This window comes from Anastrepha ludens, chromosome 5, assembly GCF_028408465.1.
Source record: "Anastrepha ludens isolate Willacy chromosome 5, idAnaLude1.1, whole genome shotgun sequence".
In the NCBI taxonomy this organism is placed as follows: domain Eukaryota; kingdom Metazoa; phylum Arthropoda; class Insecta; order Diptera; family Tephritidae; genus Anastrepha; species Anastrepha ludens.
The window spans coordinates 11,163,213-11,182,331 of record NC_071501.1 but is presented as its reverse complement, the minus strand read 5'-3'; positions in this window follow the sequence as shown (position 1 = coordinate 11,182,331).

Here is a 19,119-nt window from a genome sequence, read left to right as displayed (position 1 = left end):
GAAGAAAATAAAAATAGCTTAATTAGTTCAAGTGGAAAATATGGCGCCTTGTAATCAAAGTTACTTTCGACTAAGTAACCTCATAAACATTGCCAAACACGTATACGCAGTGGCGTTCACATGAGCGCAATCGGCTTATGAATTATGCCGCGTTTAATTAAATTTGACTTCCGTGGAACGCAAAAACGATAAGAATGAAGTCTGGCAAGTATAAAAGAATATTGGGCCATCTGCAGTTTTATCTCTAAGCGCTGCTGTTTGTAATCAAGTTTTCCTTATTTGGTCTCGAGTGTGTCTAATACTTTAGTAAAACATCTTAACACAATATATCTTTCCCGTGTGAGTGATTTTAAAATTTTGAAAATCTGACAAATATTTTTTTTTTAGCGTCGATGGAGGTTTAAAATATGTATTTCACAAAGAGAATTTTTGGAAATTTTCAGTAGAGGTCTTCTCAGAGGAAAATAATGTGCGATAACAGACAAAGGTTAGGTTGGACTTGGTTGATCCTGTAGATCGCACATAGAAATTGATCCATAGTGATACCAAGTGTTTTGTTATTTAAGTAGGCTAAGTAGGGTAAATTTGTCATCTGTTTTTGATGGAAGCTTTAAAGGTTGTTTTCTAATTTGTAGTACATATTTCATAAAAATTTTGAGCAACTGAGCTTTAAAGGCAATGTATTTCTAGAAAAGTCACAAGAGAAGAAATTGAAATCAAGCAAGTGACGGAAGATTTAAAGGACGCAGGAAGGTTTATTCATAGCTACTAAATCCAGCTCAAAATACTAGAATTAAGACCAATCACTACATCCCGTGATCTTTTATTATTTATACGTCTTCGCCCTTTTATAGTTGTTCACGGGGTTTGAGTAATTATTTTAACGCGCAGTACTGTAACAGTGCTTAGATTGATATGCGCAGTTGACATGTTGATGTTAGCAGCAGTAGCAGCATCAGCATTAGTCAATGAAGCAGTGAGAGTGGGTGCAGTCGACGTATTGATATTAGCAGCGGCAGCCGCAGCATAACTGAGAGAAGCAGTGGGTCGTTACACTAATACTACTGGCTGATGATCTTCTTAATGGCTCTGCCGCTATTTCAGGCCTCTCTTAACACAGCAGCAGGAGCAGCATGAATAATAATATAGTGTAGTATAAAACACTAGAAGCAGCAGTAGCAATGACCGGACTGAAAGTGGGAGAAGTATTAGGAAGTTGGAAAGTGACAACAGAGGAAAAAATAGCAGCGTCGGTGATATGTGATGAAGACGGTTGAGTAACTGCACTTAATTGGTTTTTGGTTATGTTTTCACTATTCGACTAGACCACAGAGGTTGTGACAAAGGCATGCAGGTATTTGACCTCCACAGTGAGAATAGTAAACGCTTCATCTTTTTTAGCGAGTCTTTGCTGTGAGGAGATTAGAACTGCATGCACAAGCTATACCTTTTTCTACAGGTTTTTTTTATCACCAGGCAAAGTGGAGAGTAAGTAAATCTAGCGGAGATTTTTAGCACAAGATAATCAATCGGAATATACATAGATGGCAAAGATACTTGTTGTTTATTGCTGATATCAGTTGATATTTCAATCCGCTTCAAAAGAGCAGGAGGTTATGTTTTTGTTGGAATTAAAAAAATGTGCTAGCGGTGTTTGCGATTTCTCCAGAGGCATATTCTCCACAATGGCTGGTGGGGGAGGCGAGCGAATTGAATTCCGACGAGCAGTAGAGCAAACTGTGCAGACATGTTTTTGTTTTCGCTCAGCATAAACTCAACAGGTGTGGAAGAAATGGTTGCACTTCACATATTGAACTTTGGGTTGCGCGCGGACAACATTGTTGCATAACACATGGCATTTTTAAACTTATTAAACTTTATTAAACTTATTAAGGAAATTAAATGGAAATTAGTCACTGTCACAACAGATTTATTTTGCACCTTTGCAAATTATCTATACTAATATTATAAAGAGGAAAACTTTGTTTGTTTGTTTGTTTGTTTGTTTGTTTGTAACGAATAGGCTCAAAAACTACTGGACCGATTTTAAAAATTCTTTCACCATTCGAAAACTACATTATCCAAGAGTAACATGGATTACATTTTATTTTGGAAAAAAATAGGGTTCCGTAAGATATTTGGATTTTTCGGACACAAACTGAAAAAAATCTTATATATAAAATAAAGTCAACTTTTTGTGTGTGTTCGCTAACCGGCTGTGTCTGCACCGAATTAAACCAAACTTACACACATTGTTAAGGAGGTATTGAAGATGGTTTCCGTATAGTTTGGATACCTATTGGTGGATAGGGCTCGAGATATAGGTCAAAACGTGGACCCGGGTAACCTTCGGATGTGTATATACAATATGGGTATCAAATGAAAGCTGTTAGTGAATGCTTTAGTTCATAGTATTTTTCATGCCGCTCCGTGACTAGGGTCTCGAGATAGAGACCAAAACGTGGAGCCTAGAATGTGTTTGTACAATATGGATATCAAATTGAAGCTGTTGGTGAATGCCTTAGTACAGAGTATTTTTCATACCGCTACGTGACTGGGGTCTCGAGATATAGGTCAAAACGTGGACCCGGGTAACCTTTGGTTGTGTATGTACAATATGGGTATCAAATGAAAACTGTTGATAAGTGCTTTAATACGGGGTAATTTTCATAGCTATTGATGACTAGGGTCTCGAAATATATGCCAAAACGTGGACCCGCCGTGTCTTTGCACCGAATTAAACCAAACTTATGCACATTGTTAAGTAAGTATTGAAAATGGGTTTCGTAAAGTTTGGTTGTAATTCGGAGCAGTGGCAACGGGTACAGCGTTCTTTTGAGCCAGCCATAATGTCGCTTACTTTTTTAACGCTTGGAGCGGAACTGAACTGTCAAATTGACAGTGTGAGTTACAATGTGTCAATATTTCTTTCTGATTTGGATGCCATAAGGAAAAAACGTAAGTGCAACATGTAAAAATTGTTTGTGAATTTTTTTGGAGTGGATTTTGGAACAGTGAATAATTTCTTACGAAATTTGAGAATTTAATGTGAAATCCGAATGAAATTATGTGTTCGTGGAAAAAAAATTTTTTTTCGTTTTTTTTTTTTGAAAAATATAAATGGATAATGGTTAAAAAAGCTCCAATGCTTAATAAAACATATACAGTGCACTCGCGGTAACTCGAATAGCCGCTAAGTCGAACGACGTGCTAACTCGAACACATTTTTTCCCCTATTGACTAGTTTGTAACTCGAACAATATTAAAGCGCTATAACTCGAACAAAAAACAAATTTATTTGTACACACATTCTTTTCAAACATGCACATTTTGTACATACATACATATGTAATAGTATATGTATATAAATTATATGTATACTAGTGTATTGTCCATATGAATATTTCGACGTTAATATCCCGTTAGTTTTCTGGGAACAACATCTTGCATTGACCAAATTGCTTTAAATTTGTCATTTGTAGTGTATCAGTGCATGTGAGTAATGGATCGTAAAAGGTTGAAGTGTTTAACATTAAAAGAGAGGGCTGAAGTCCTTAACAAAATTAAACGTGGATGTAGTGTTACTTCTCTAGCGAAGGAATATGGGGTAGCGAAGTCCACCATAAGTCTTATAAAAAAGAAAGACAAGGCAATTTTAAAAGCACTAAACAACACGTTTTTGGGTCCTGGGAAGAGGAGAACTTTAAAAGCTTCTGAGTTTCCTAAAATGAAAGCCGCTTTATACAAATGGTTTCTGTCCCAAAGAAAAAAGAATTACCCAATAAGTGGACTCATCTTGAAAGAACATAACATGAAAAACATAATTTACAGGTCGAATTTACGCTTTATGATGTTAACAAATGGAATGATGGTGCCGAATTTACCGACACAGAAGTAATAATTGAAACTAGTGATTCTGAGTCTGAGTTTAACAACACAACTGAGACATGTGAGCGGATATCATCTGAGGAGGCAGTTAGCTCTATCAATAAGGTAATTCAGTGGGCCACAACTGAACAAGTAAGCCCCGCAAAGGTTAACACTCTTCAATTGCTGCGTGAAAAAGTCATATTCAACATTGCTGCAGGCAAGAAAAGACAAACACACATTACAACTTTCTTTTCGGCCTAACTTTTCTGTTAAAGCTGACTTTTTTTGTGTAACTGACACAAAGACTGCCAAATATTTGATGAAAAATATTGAAACGAATTAATTATTTTAAACATATTCATGTTCATATCCATATGTAAATAAATAAATAAATTTAATTGAAAAAAATCGATATCGATGACTGTTTTTTTAACATAGCACACTCAATTGATAAGTCGAACAAATTCGATAAATCGAACAGCGCCTGTTTTAATTAGTTCGAGTTATCGCGAGTGCACTGTAAATTGAAACGAAAAATTCATGAATGATCAGGAAAAAAGACGATTGTTTATTCATATGCGTTGATTTGAAATTTAAAAACAATCTTCTTTTTGCCTGATTTTCAATTTATATTTTATATTTACTCAAAAACAAATAGAAAAACAAAAAATATTGTTTATGCCAAAGCGCTTGAATAAAGAATAAAGAAATAAATAATATGAAAACCATATATTTTCTGTTCTAAACCATATCTATTCTATTTTAGTGTGCCCAGCGAAGGGGGCCGGGTTTGCTAGTTTATAATAAAATTCAATTACCACTATCTTGATAATTTATTGCATTTATTTGCGTGCGTTATTACAATAATAATTTGAAAAAAGATCAGAGCGAAGAAAAAACACGTCTAACACATTTGACGAACGTACCTTGTTTGGTTACATTGTAACCTGGTGATTAATTTTATTTCCCAGTTAATTGTAGAGAATTTTCTCGGCATCAGTTTCTGTGAGTGACGGCGCATTGTCATATGAAAAGACACATTCTGCTAACTCCTTTGATCAGTTGGGCTCCTTTAGAGTAAACATATATACTTATATACAAGATCCTGTAACTTCTATATTAGTTGGAGCATAGGGCGCTAACTCTGCGTTTAGTGCTCTGTCTCCCATCGGACGAGTTTTTAGGCGGCAGATCAAGGAAGGCTCGACATCATGCAGGGTAAGTGGGAAATAAAATACTACTCGCGGATCAAAACAGACAAATACCTGCTTCGAGGTGCGAATAGTTCAACTATCATCAAGCCAGGGTAGGAGGGTTAGCAACCTACTTACCTAAAACACAATACGCAGGCGAATTGTTTAGAGTAAAGGGCGATGCAAATTCATTAGTATTAATCAGTTGTGTTGGTTTTAAGATCACATTATAGGGATGGGAACAGGGTTCCACCCTTCTTCACATCCCCCTTATTTTCCAGACTTGGCTCCCTCGGATCCTTCGGTCTACTATTTGCTCTGCACTGACTGTTTAAGATGAGCTGTGGTGTGGGAGCTAGCTTCTATTCGGAGCTTCTCAAATTATACAACTCTCTTCGATTTCCTGACTATGCCAGCGTGTTCCAGACAGAACTATTAGCAATCAGAGAAGCATGCAAATCATTAAAATACTACAAAGAAAATGGTATAAAAGGAGCTATCCTTTCAGACAATCAAGCATGTATCAAGGCCTTGGGTTCCAGTTCCTTTTTATCCATTTAGGATGCTGTTAGGTGAGATGCCAATCATCTCATGTATTACTGCAACCCTTACAGGTCACTGGAAGGTAGGGGATCATTCAGCCAAACTTAAGCTTCCTTTCAATCCCAACTGCAGAAGCTGTCAGGCGGAGGGGTGAATGAAACTCCTTTTCACTACTTATGCGAATGCTAGAGTTAGATTTCGCTCGTTCGGTAAACCGTTAATGAAATCTCAGACATAGAGATTTTGAAAAAGTTTGCTGCTATTTTTTGGTCTCACGAAATGGATCTCACTCAACAAAAAAAAAAAAAAAAAAAAAAAAACAACAACAATACGGCATCGCATGAGAACAGTGGTTGTAAAACGACGCTAGACACTAATTAAGATTATTCCAACTGAAATACTCAACCACTTCAACAGCAACAAAAACTATTTGTTCCACTATTTGAAGAAATGGCTGAGGGGAAACGAGTAGGTGATTGCAGGAACGAATGGCTTTTTTCAGACTTGGACAAATCCTATTATTCGGTAGGGAGCAACAAACAAGGAGTGTATACGCCTAAAAGGAGACTATGTGGAAAAATAAAAAAGGTTTATAAAAGTGCGAGTAGTGTAGTACACATAACAGAAGTGAAACTTTCAAGGCATACAAAGAAAGAGGGAGAGATCCGAGAGAGAACGAGAGAGGGAGACCCGAGAGAGAATGAGAGAGAGAAAGAGTATATATCTAAATAAATTCACAACATTTGGAGAGAATACAAATAGACAAAATTTACATAAAGCGGAGAAGGGTCAAACGGTGTAGGTAAACGCCGGACACAAACCATGGCAACGACGCGCACTACTCCGAGCGTTTATAACTCGCACAAACGCAGCAATTCCAGAACCGCAGCAACGGCACAAATTACCGCAAGGCAATACCAATAAATCCGACGCCGGAATGGGTTGCACTTTAAAGTACGCACAAGCACTAGCCAGGAAACGGAAATAAGCGCCAAAAAGTAGGCACAAAAAAAAACGCCCTAAAAATTGGGACCAAAAAACACCCCAAACAGTAGGCACCAAAGAAATATAACGCCAAAAAGTAGGACCCAAAAATATATTTCCTACAAGTTTGCACCAACAAACAAGCGCCAAAAAGTTGGCAGTGTTATTTCTCACTAGAAATTATCAACCCCAAGGAAAAACTCATGAAAAATAGCCTAAAGTATATTTAAAATGTATATAAGATATAGCTCTCTCTCTCTCCTTTTCCTCTACGTTATATCTTTTTTCTCTCTCGCGGAACGAAAATAACCAAAACGTTGCATGGCCTAGAAATTTTACTCTCCATTCTCGCTCGTCCATCGACACCTAAGAAGTTTCCCTTCAAAACTAAAAATAAATAATTGGATGGTACATTTCTGTTAGGTATTTGGTCGAACTCCTCCTTTTTATTTGTGGAGCGCGTCTTTTCTGTAAAAAAGAGTTATGTGTTTTTTTTTTGCATGGACTTTTCAAAATACCCTCGTATTAATTTTACTTTTATACTTGCAATATTGCAAAGTTCCACGGAAAAGTATACAATTTTCGTATATGCTATGTAATTCTCATTATTATTTACAATAGTTTATGATTCTTTAGTCCTCATTATTTCTCACTAAATAGTTATTGAGTTCATTGAGAAACTCCCAAGTGAATATTGTCTAGTGTAAGAAAACATATAAACGCTTAAATGCAATATGATGCTACATTTGCGAGTGATTTTCCGGCTTTTGGTGTTTTTTGTTTTTGTTGCCAATGAAGACATTTATGCGTGCATCAAGCCAGCTGCTACAATGTCATGACATGCAAGTAACTGTGCGCTTGATTGCTCGCCCATTGCAACACGTTAAGAATTTATGAATTTCCCCTTCATATATAGTAAGTATATAAAATTAATTTTTTATAAAAAATATATTTTACAAGCCTAAGTAATTAAATTATTAACGGAAAGCACTCGCAGAAAATATCCCGTGCAGTGAAATGATACGCCGGAAGAGAATACAAGGTAATAAAATTGTTGTGCAAACGCAAGCATTTAATGCAGAGTATGAACCAAATGTGCAGAGGCGTGCAGCCAATATCATTTTTTATTAGAGTTGTTATAAATATTATTTTGGGGAAAGAGAAATTTTTTACCAATATACCTAAATGATTCTGAAAATGTCCAAATCAACCTGTACCATAAAGAGAGCTATTCAAATTGAGAAATTGGGCGAAGAACCGGAAGGTCAGAGGCAGTGGTGCGCTCTTTTTTAAAAAAGGCAAACTTTATGGCGTGAGAAAGCTTACGAAAGGCAATAAGAAACCAAATTTGTAACAACAAAAGACCTACCTGTAGAGTGGCGTGACAATTATTTGGACACTGATGCTCCACTGGTCTAACATAAGTGTTTTTTCAATAAGAAGTAAGTAATTAGCAACAAACATACATAACATACAAGAATAATATAAAGAAGATTGCGCCCATCAGAGAGTGCGTGACGTCACGTTTTTTCGAGTTATGCAGTATTGCCAACCATTTGCTCTTCGCAATAAATTTAGAGCTTTTTTATTCCGAAAATGCGAAAATTTTGAAGTTTCGTGTTTGTTTCTTTTTTTTAAACTTAAAGCTACCGAAATTTAAGTTAAAAAAAACTGTATTATTATACAAAAGAAGGTAAAAAAAGGCCACTCTGAGAAGATTTTAGTGAAAATGAAAATTAGTTGGTTCTTATAAAATTTGATATTTTGAAAGTGTGAATTTAATTTTTTGCTAGTTTTAAGATTATGCAAGAATATTAAATGCCCCTCTCTCAACTCTTCTTAAGATTGAAAACCTTTTTAATCGTTTCTTCCGGCCATCAATCCTTAGTGGGACATAGGGCATCAAGAGGTGTATTCATTGTAAAAATAAGCCACAAAATACCAGAAAATGCTAAAGAAACCAATTACCTAGTTACGTAACCTCAAATTAATTTCCCTTAACAAAATAGTCTCGCTTAACAAAAACAACTCATAAATTAAGCATAACACATTTATTTGAAAAAAAAACGCACATTCTAATGACAATTTGTCACGCATACAAAGTTCTTTAAGTGATTCAATAAATTTTTGGAGTTTTATTTTCTTTAAATGAGCATTTTAGTGCGTTTTTATATCCAAAGCTAGGCAACACTGCAGTAGCGAGAGAGAGATTTAACTGCCGAAAGCAGAAAAACACCAACAACACCTGCAATCGCAGGCAATGCCACTAGATGTTAAAAAAAAGGAAAACTAATTAAAACTGAGTGAATTATTTAAATAATTATTAAAGAATGTATATTTTACAAAATCATAAACATTACATTTTGATTAGAAAAGGCTAGAAAAATGTCATGAAGAGAGAACTAAAACTCCGAGACCTTATAACAAAAAAAAAGCTAAATCAAGTTACGAAAAAGGTAATCTGGCCATACTGGAGCTAAAATCACGTAACTCGTTGTCAAATTCGCTGAGAGCAAAGTAACGGGACCACGATAGGCGCCATCTCATTATTCTTTCCATCATGCATAACATATGTACGGTAAAGGGAGATGTAAAGTGACGTGAGTGCAATCATCCACTAGTCCAGCAACAAACAAATGTAAGAGCGTCCCATAAAGTCGCAAGAGCATACAATACCATGAATATGGGGTATTGTACCAAGAGATTATGTTACCACAAGAATATGAAAAATGGGGAAAACATTGGCCTGCATAAAAGAAAATTCATATGTAAACTTTCAAATCGCCGGTACGCGTGTATTGTGTTTTAGTTCGCTCTACCAGAACTCATTGTCATAACCTTGTAATTTTTCTATGTTATGCAGTGCAGTGAGTACCTCGATATTTTCTTCCCACACAAACAGGCCTTATAACAGGGGTAAGTAAAGCTGCAGCTAACGACTGCCAGTGCTGGTGAGTCGGTGGGTGCTTAGTTTCACGTAGTATGCAATCCCACCAAAGCTTAAATGCATACTTAACCAATTTTTCTAAAGGCCCTGGAGCCTGTGCTGTATGGATGGTCGCTTTTGTAGAGCAAATAAAATCTTTTAAATCGCAAAGCTCGATTAGTTGTAAGTCGCTGATTATCACTCTGTTAAAGTAAATGTACTTATTTTCTTTAAAGTCACATTCTCATACTCAACGCGATGGGGAAGTTAAGTACTAATTTTGTGAAGCTGTTCAGTGTGATTGATGGTTGTTAATTTAGGTGCATCAAAGCACAGTAAAAACCCTCTTCTGTATATAACTTTGCGGCATCCGGCAAACTATTAGACTACTGGTATTACTCGTGTTTTTACTTTTGGATTATACATGTTTTCGAGTTTAGAAAATTATACTTTAAATGCTTTAAAATTATTCCTCAAATTGGGTAGTACAGTTTCGATGCAACAGTGTTTAAAAATAAATAGGAATTTTTATATCTACAAAAAAAAGGAACATTCAACTGGCTTCTTTGTCTACTCGAAAAAAGCAAAGCAGCTTAAAGTATTGCGTATGCGTAAGTCAGCACAGAACAACAGAGGAATTGTCTTTGTAGTAGTCTTTAGTAGTAGTCTTGTCTTTGTAATAGTAGTAGTCTTTAGTAGTAGTAGTAGTAGTGACTACGAAAAAGACAGTCGAGATGGAAAAAGAACACAATAAAATGTTCATGCAATTCCAGCGCATCACGGCAAAAGAATTTTAAGCATAAATAAATAAGAATATAAAAGCATAAAAGTTGCAAGAAAAAGAACAGCAACAAATGCCACAGTAGCTGTAAGCACACAACTCACTCGAAGGACTGTCGGTAGATATACAAGTACGAGTGTATACGTCACCGCAGACCACTACACACAAAGGCCACGCACTGAGTAGTAGCTTTGCCTTTATCGTCTTTAGTTATGCTACATCTTCCATGCACGCTTCCTATGCTTTCAGCCCTCACCCATTTGCATGCACGAATAAATTTAATATGCATTGCTATATATGTATATGAATGTGCACAGTTGAAGGCATAAAAATGCGGACACTCAAGAAAATTGTAATTTTCACTACATAAAATATTTATACATATGCAGCTGCTTTCATGCTATTTATTTTTAGTTAATTGTTATATGAATTGGCTTATCGTAAAAGATATGTTGAAAAAAATATTTTGCATATTTCTAGTTGGTTGCAGAAATATAATTTTTTATAATTATTAAAGATGCATTTATATTTACATAATTTTGTCTATTTCGCATCTTGTGACAAAAGCCAAAAAATGTCTATACACATGAAAAAATTAATGTACTTGCGTAATTAGGGGTTAAATATATCAAAAGTGAGTTTTTGTAATTTTTCTCGCCGAAGTGAAGATTTTTTAAAGGGTACTTCGAAGTTTCAGAGATACAGGGTTGGCCATATACGGACCCATTTGGCAACCCTGTATCTTTTGACAGAGACGTCAGATCGCTTAATGACATACCGCGTTGGAAGCGTCAGTCCAAGCAGATTTTTACCATGGAACAGTACACGTCACGCGAGCGCTCCCAAATTGTTGAAATTTACATTCAACAAAAGAAGTCAAAAGAAGAAGGCGAAGAACAAAATTATCATGTCCGATGAGGCTCATTTCTTATTGAATGGGACGGTAAACAAGCAAAATTGCTTTATTTACGCCACTGAAAATCCTCACGAAATGATGATTTGGTGCGGCGTTAGTGCGAAAATGAAGATGGTCAAGCTGTTACCGTCAATCAGGAGCGTTATCGCGATATGATAACCACTTTTGTGTTGCCAATTATTCGTCGAAAGCGTATGAGACAGTTCTGGTTTCAACAAGAAGGCGCTTCACCACACACAGCTCGCACCACAATCGATTTTTTGAAGAAATTGTTTCCTCGTCGTTTGATGTCGAAAAATGACCATTTTCACTGGCCACCGCGTTCGCCCGATTTAACGCCACCTGACTTCTTCTTGTGGGGATATTTAAAATCAAAGGTTTATATTAATAAGCCAAAGACCATAGAAGAGCTCAAGAACTATATCCGTGAGGAAATAGCCGCTATTCCAGCCGAAATGGCGAAAGGCTCAAAGCGGCCATTTGAGAGATATCATATTCAAAAAGTGATGTCAACAAATCTACTTGAACCAAATAAAACGATTATTATCGTGAAGATTAAAAAAATTGTGTTTTTCCTTGATTAAAAAAAAACACATGGGTCCGTCGAATATGGGCAACCCAGTATTATTGATTATTGAAAATTATTTGAAAAACTAAGTGTAATGTGGAATAGTAATCAGGAAATCACATAACAGAGAAAATTCTCTGGAATTGAAAAAAAAATGTTTTTTGTGGTGCACCAGAACTAATACCTACAAGACCAACACATACTAAGAACACAAGGGTAAAAGTAAGTCCATACGAACTTGTTAAACAGTGACACCTACGCATGTCATAGAGAATATGAACATCCTGATACGCCTATCGTTGACGATGGGACTGTCCCGACCATGACGAGGTGAGAATAGCGATAACGCGGCTAAAAAACAACAAAGCTGTGGACGCCCACGACTACCGGCTGAGCTATTCAAACATAGTGGCGAGTTTACTAATTTCGTTCTGCACCATGGTGTCGTCAGATTCTTTATCGCGGCTTGACTATCGGAGAAAATGTTAATATCTCGCTCGCTCCCGCGTTCCTTAAGCATTTTGCATGCCTGCAAAATCGCAAAGACTTCTGCTTGAAAAACAGTTTAAAGGAGATAGATAAATTGGCTGCTCCGACTCCCGATTCCATGACCCAGTCCTGCCTATTTGGAAAAGATTGCTCTAGCACGACCCTCAAACTCTAGTTTGCGGATAGAGAGATCCGTTCGAAGTTCAGAGAAATAAGGTGTTAACTGCCCGAAAATGCTACCATGTCCCTTGAGAGATTGTCTCCAGAGGCCAATCTCCTTTAACCAGATTGCACTTTGAGCTGCGATGGAAATGACGGAAAAGTCGATATGAAGTAAGTGCAAGAGCTTCCGAAGAGCTTCCCACCAAACCAGGCATCCATACGTGAAAATTGGCAAAACCACTGTGTTGTGCATCCACAGCACAACCTTTGGCCTGAGTCCCCATTTTTTACTGAACATAGATTTGCAGGAGTAGAAGGCTATACTGACTTTCTTTACCGATTTTCAATGTGTAGCTTCCAATGGAGTCGGGAGTCAAGTATCACTCCAAGATACCTAACTTCCGATGAGAGCGGGAGAACGTGGTTGTTTAATTTGAGAAGTCAAAAGGGTGGAGGTTTATATTTTCTGGCTGACTCGGAGGCCACAAGTAGCAGCCCAGCGACTGAGTACAGCCAGTGACCTTTCCAAAATCTCAGCCACGACTGAAGGAAACGGTCAGGACGTATATTACTACCTTTACAGAACTTCGTCAATTACAACTAGCGAAAGTAGGGGCGAAGGACACAAATGTAGTTTAGAGTCAGACAGAAATTTTCCCTCGCGCAAGTCCTTCTGGCATATTGAATCAGTACTATTCCGGTGCGTGACCACCATTCGGAAGTGCGTAGGTCGAGAATCTTAGTGCGTGAACATCAAATAATAGAAAAATTTTTTTCAAATAGCGGTCGCCGCTCGGCAGGCAATACAAATCTCCGAGTGCATTTCTGCTCGAAGACGAACACCCGAATTTAGTTTTTTATTTATTTTCCTCGATTAGTACGAATATACTTGCCCTAACCACTACACTGCCCTGCATCGGTTTTGCGAATAAGATGGGACCTAGTGATCCCGAAGGAAATTTTCGCGATAAGCACGAATCCGAGTTCAAAAATTTTCCATCTCGTCAGGTCTTCGAGAAAAAAGGGGGTTGAAACCCCTAAAAATAGCGTATTTGGCCATTTTTCAAAATTTGTGGAGCAGAATCCTAACGTGCTACGATCTTCGTCATTGTCAGTAATTGAAGGTTGAACTTTGCTTTTTGAAATAAGCCCAAACCCAAATTGTTCGCATGCACCCTTAGAGTAGGGGGTGTACTTATGTCTACGGGGGTAGAGAAAAAAATTGCAGGGCAGTGCTATTAATTCGTACCCCTACGATTTCTTCTTATATTCGCCCTGTTATAAAATTATACATACACCACTTTTTATTATTAAAATATAGTCCATATCAAAAAGAAAAAGTGCGTGTAGCGTAGTACACATAACAAAAGTGAAACTTTCAAGGCAGACAAAGAAAGAGGGAGAGACCCGAGAGAGAATGGGAGAGAGAGAGAAAGAATATATATCTTAATAAACATTTGCAGAGAATACAAATAGACAAAATTTCGGTCGACCGGTGTAGGTAAACGCCGGACACAAACCATGGCAACGACGCGCACTACTCCGAGCGTTTATAACTCGCACAAACGCAGCAATTCCAGGACCGCAGCAATGGCACAAATTACCGCAAGGCAATACCAACAAATCCGACGCCGGAATGGATAGTACTTTATAAAGAGTGGTTAAATATCAAGGGCCAATGTTGAATGTGAACCACACCTAAAAGTCGACGACATCGTTGGACTTCTTTCTTTGGGGTTATTTGCAATATAATGTGTACGTCGGTAAGTCAGCAAAAATTCAAGAGCTAAAGGATGAGATAATTCGGCACATTAATGGCATAGAACCTAAATTATGCCTAAGCGTCATCAAAAATTTGGACCATCGGATGGAGGTGTGATGCCTAGGCCACAGCGGCCATTTGACCGATACCTTGTTCCATACGTAATTGAGCCGTACCAATATTATCATAATAAAGAGAAATGACAATAATTTTCTAAAACAATTCTATTTTATTCAAAATCAATACCGGCCTTTGAAACTTAACCACCCTTTAGTACGCACAAGCACTAGCCAGGAGACGGAAATAAGCGCCAAAAAAAAGGCACAAAAAACGCCAAAAAAATTGGGATCAAAAACGCCTTAAACAGTAGGCTCCAAGGAAATATAACGCCGAAAAGTAGGCACCAAAAATATATTTCCTACAAGTTTGCTCCAACAAACAAGCGTCAAAAAGTTGGCAGTGTTATTTCTCTCTAGAAATTATCAATCACAAAGAAAAACTCAGGAAAAATTGTCTAAAGTGTATCTCTGATATATATAAGGTATAGCCCTCTATCTCCTTTTCCTCTACGTTATATCTTTTTTCTCTCTCGCGGAATGAAAATGCCCAAAACGTTGCATGGCCTTGAAAGTTTACTCTCCATTCTCGCTCGTCCATCGACGACTAAGAAGTTTCACTTCAAAAACTAAAACAATGTTTAAAACTTTTTACAAAATTAAAAAATTCTTTTCTCAACTTTTTCATTTTTGCGTTTTTCAATCTTTTCATTTAAAATGTCTTCAAAACTTTAAGCTTTTTAAACAGAATTTGTGCTTATTTATTTGCATGGAATTTTTTTCAGCATGCAGTTTTATCGCTCATTGAATTTTAACATAATCACCGTTATTTCGTCATTGATTTCATATTTCATAAAAAAAATTCGAGCGTATACTGTACAGGTACTTTGTATGGAAGAAAACGCATGACAGTTTAGCGAACTTACAATTTTCTTTTTACATATTTTCACAGCTTATCAATAATAAATCTCTTATAATTCGGCACACTGCAAAAAGCTTACGACTTTCCACCCAACTATTGGGATTTAAAAGACTGGTGCGACTCGTTTTATACTGAAAATTATCCTGCCCGCCCTATCTTATAGCTGCTAAGACCTCAAAACCCCTTTAAGCACAAGCTATCACTTGTCCGCATTTTTATGTCCGCAACTTTATGTATGCACGAGCAGCTGGTCGTCTCCATAGGCAACTGTAAAGTTCATAAAATAATTCGATGACATTTTTCTCTTTTCTTTTGCACTCATCTTTTTGGTTTTGTTTACATCTACACATGGCTACAAATTTATTAAATTATTAAATGCATTTGAGTGTGTGTGTGTGTGAGTGTGTGTGCTGCTCAAAAGCAAGCTTAAATTCATTCGAGTGTATCATTTTCATTGAAAATAAATGGTTCAGAATTAACGAGTATTTAAAAAAAAAAAATTAACTCGGTTACCTTTTGTGTGGAGCGATTTTGACTTTGCTGTGTTGAGCTTGTGTGTGAGCAACATGTAAGCAAAGCCTGCACGCATACATATGCACCAAACTGGATTTGCAGTTTTCCATTTTGAATTAAATGTAAATAATCATTTGTTGCATATTTGCCTTTTCCAGGAAATACTCAAAATATGTTTGACTCACAATCAGAATTTTGCTTTTAAGTAATTCAATTTCAGTAAACAAAGAATTTCCAAGTATTCAATGGAATTGAATTTCAAGTGAAAGGATAATATTTCCCAGGTCGAAGTAAGTAAAATAAACTAATGCTGGGGCGTAAAGAATGGGAGTACTTAGGTAGCAGAAGAAATGAATAATAAAATTATAAAAAAGGAAAGATTGAAAATTTGTTTTACACCAGCCCATATTTGAGTGGGAATTCGATATGTGCTTAAGGGGTTGCATACGTCCAGAATTTTAAAAACATCGATTTTTTTTACAGATAATTTTTCTTTATAGTTTTAGGCGTATATTAGTAAAAATTCCCCAAGATACAAAGTTATGTTAGGAAATGTAACTGTCCGACGAGAGTTTGATGGGCACAGGTAGCTGTTTCGTTTGAGGCAGCTGGCCGTTACTACTCGTTTTTCTCGAAACTACTTTTTCCGGCCTGGTCTGCATGATAACTCATAATACAGTTTTCAATATTTTTTGATGCGGTTTTTTTACTATTCGAAAGTATTTTCTCTATAGTTGTGATTTTTGATATTTTTATTACAAAATTTTATAAACGTAGTTAAAGTTTGACATTTATGACATAAAACGCATACTTTTTTTAAATGCCGTAAATTCCAAACTTTTTCGAAATTGAAAAAAATCAGGCTTCACGGACTATAACTACAACTTTATTTTACAAGGATTCATTTACTTTTTACAGATCCATCAACACTTCAAGGAGAAATGATGCAGACCGTGGAGTAACTTTTTTCATTCTACTTTGGGTTACGTGATTTTTTATATACTAATTGTTTTAAAGAAAAAATAAAATACATTTTTTTCTAAAGTTTAAGTACTAATAAACAATGTAAACATTTTTTTATAAAGGGCGGTTAAGTTTTAAGGGCCGGTGTTGATTTTGAATAAAATACAATTTTGTTTAGAAAATTATTGTCATTTCTCTTTGTTATGATAATACTGGTATGTTTCAATTACGTATGAAACAAAATATCGGCCAAATGACCGCCGCGGCCTCGGCGGCACACCTCCATCCGATGGTCCAAATTTTCGATGACACTCAGGCATAATTGAGGTTCTATGCCCTGAATGTGCCGACTTATCTCATCCTTTAGCTCTTGAATTCTTGCTGGCTTATCGACGCACATTTTTTTTTCAAATATCCTCAAAGAAAGATATCTAATGGTGTCAAATCACATGATCTTGGCGGCCAATTGACATCGCCGCGACGTGAGATTATTCGGCCATCAAATTTTTCGCGCAAAAGAGCCATTGTTTCGTTAGCTGTGTGACAAGTGGCACCGTCCTGTTGAAACCACATATCGTCCACATCCATATTTTCCAATTCGGGCCATAAAAAGTTCGTTATCATCTCACGATAGCGAACACTATTCACAGTAATTGCCTGACCGGCCTCATTTTGGAAAAAATACGGCCCAATGATGCCGCCGGCCCATAAACCGCACCAACCAGTCACTCTTTGTGGGTGTATTGGTTTTTCGGCAATCACTCTTGGATTATCATTCGCCCAAATGCGGCAATTCTGCTTATTGACGAATCCACTGAGGTGAAAATGTGCCTCATCACTGAAATTGGTCATTCACTGTTGCCCTGTCCTGCCACCATTCTGACCATTGACGACGCTTGAAATGGTCAAGAGGCTTTAGTTCTTGAGTCAATTGCACCTTTTAAGCGTGTAAATGCAAGCCTTTATGCATAAATTTCATCAACGACGAACGTGAGAGGTGCAATTGTTGGGCACGACGACGAGTTGAGGTGGACGGCTCTTCGACCGCACTATCGCAAACAGCAGCAATATTTTCTGCCTTACGAGCTGCACGAGCATGCACTCGTGTTTTCACATATCCTACAGACCCGGTTTGCTCAAACTTTTGCACAATTTTTCCGATTGTACGCACATTTGGACGATTAAATTGACCGAAAAAATCACGAAGTGCGCGATATGCATTTTGATTTGAACGCCTTTTTCATAATAAGCCTGAATAACTTTAACGGTCCTGGAAATTTAACCACCCTTTATTTATTTCTTTTGTTATCCCTTCTAAAAACAATTTTTTTTAGTGCATTTTTGGCGCTGCTGGATGTATATAACCCTTTAAATTTAGTTAGTAAGATTTAATAAAATATTTTCAAGCGTAAATGAGGTTCCATACACCGCCTGTTATGCAAATTTAAACTAATTTAACTTAACTGAATTTCATGTTCATATTTATTTTTTGTTCGTCTTCGACTGCAGAAATTCTACAGGCAAACATTTTAGCTGCTGCTGTATGCGAGAGTAAATTTTACAAAAAAAGTGTTAATAAACTCGCAAAACTAGAGTGTAACTAAATACTTAACAGGTTCGCTTTTGCAACGCTACGTGCGATTAGCCATAATTCGATATTTTTATTGAAAACTTTGGTATGTTTTTTGGTAGTGGTTGTACGGGTGAGGCTAAGGTCTTTATGCACTACGACTACGATTAATCTGAAGTGCGCCCCTAAGTGCTTAATTTTAATTATTTAGTATCGCGAGGAATCAAAACAGCTCCTTTGGAGAGAGCATTTGTAAGTCTTCATTCTCTAGTAGCTACGAACATAGGATTCCGTGTCTCCTGTGATCTAATGCTTTACAATTCAGAACCTGCATAAACTAGTGTTAGATGGTCCTGGTGTATTGAAATGCTTATTACAGGCAAAGTGTCCTGTAAGTGCTCCACAGTGTAATCTGAGGCCCTTTTTGTCTAGGGTTAGAGCAGATTTTGCTCTGTTGGTATTGAAGTTCAGACGCTTTTTGGATTGATTAAGGCCGTTTGTACCGTTCCAGTATTCATTGATTTTTATTTGGATCCATTTTATGGTTTCCTGTTTTCGGTTGTTCTTGCTAAAGCCGAAAAATGGGATTGGTCCAATAAACGGCCTTTCAACCCTTTTTTTGGCATAAAAGTCTGCCTTCTCGTTTCCTTTGTGTCCCTCATGTCCTGATACCCAAATCAGGGAAACCTGATTAAGAGTCGCAAGTGTGTTGAGTGCATTGTTACATCTTATAAGGATTTTTGAATTGAACGTTATGCTAGTTAAGACTTTCAGGACTGATTAAGTATTTTAATTTTTACTTTACGAACCCTCTTTTGGGTACGATTTCCACTGTTGCCATTATGGTTAAAAGCTCGGCAAGGAAAGTTGTGGTATCTGTACTCAGTGTTAAAGATGTGTA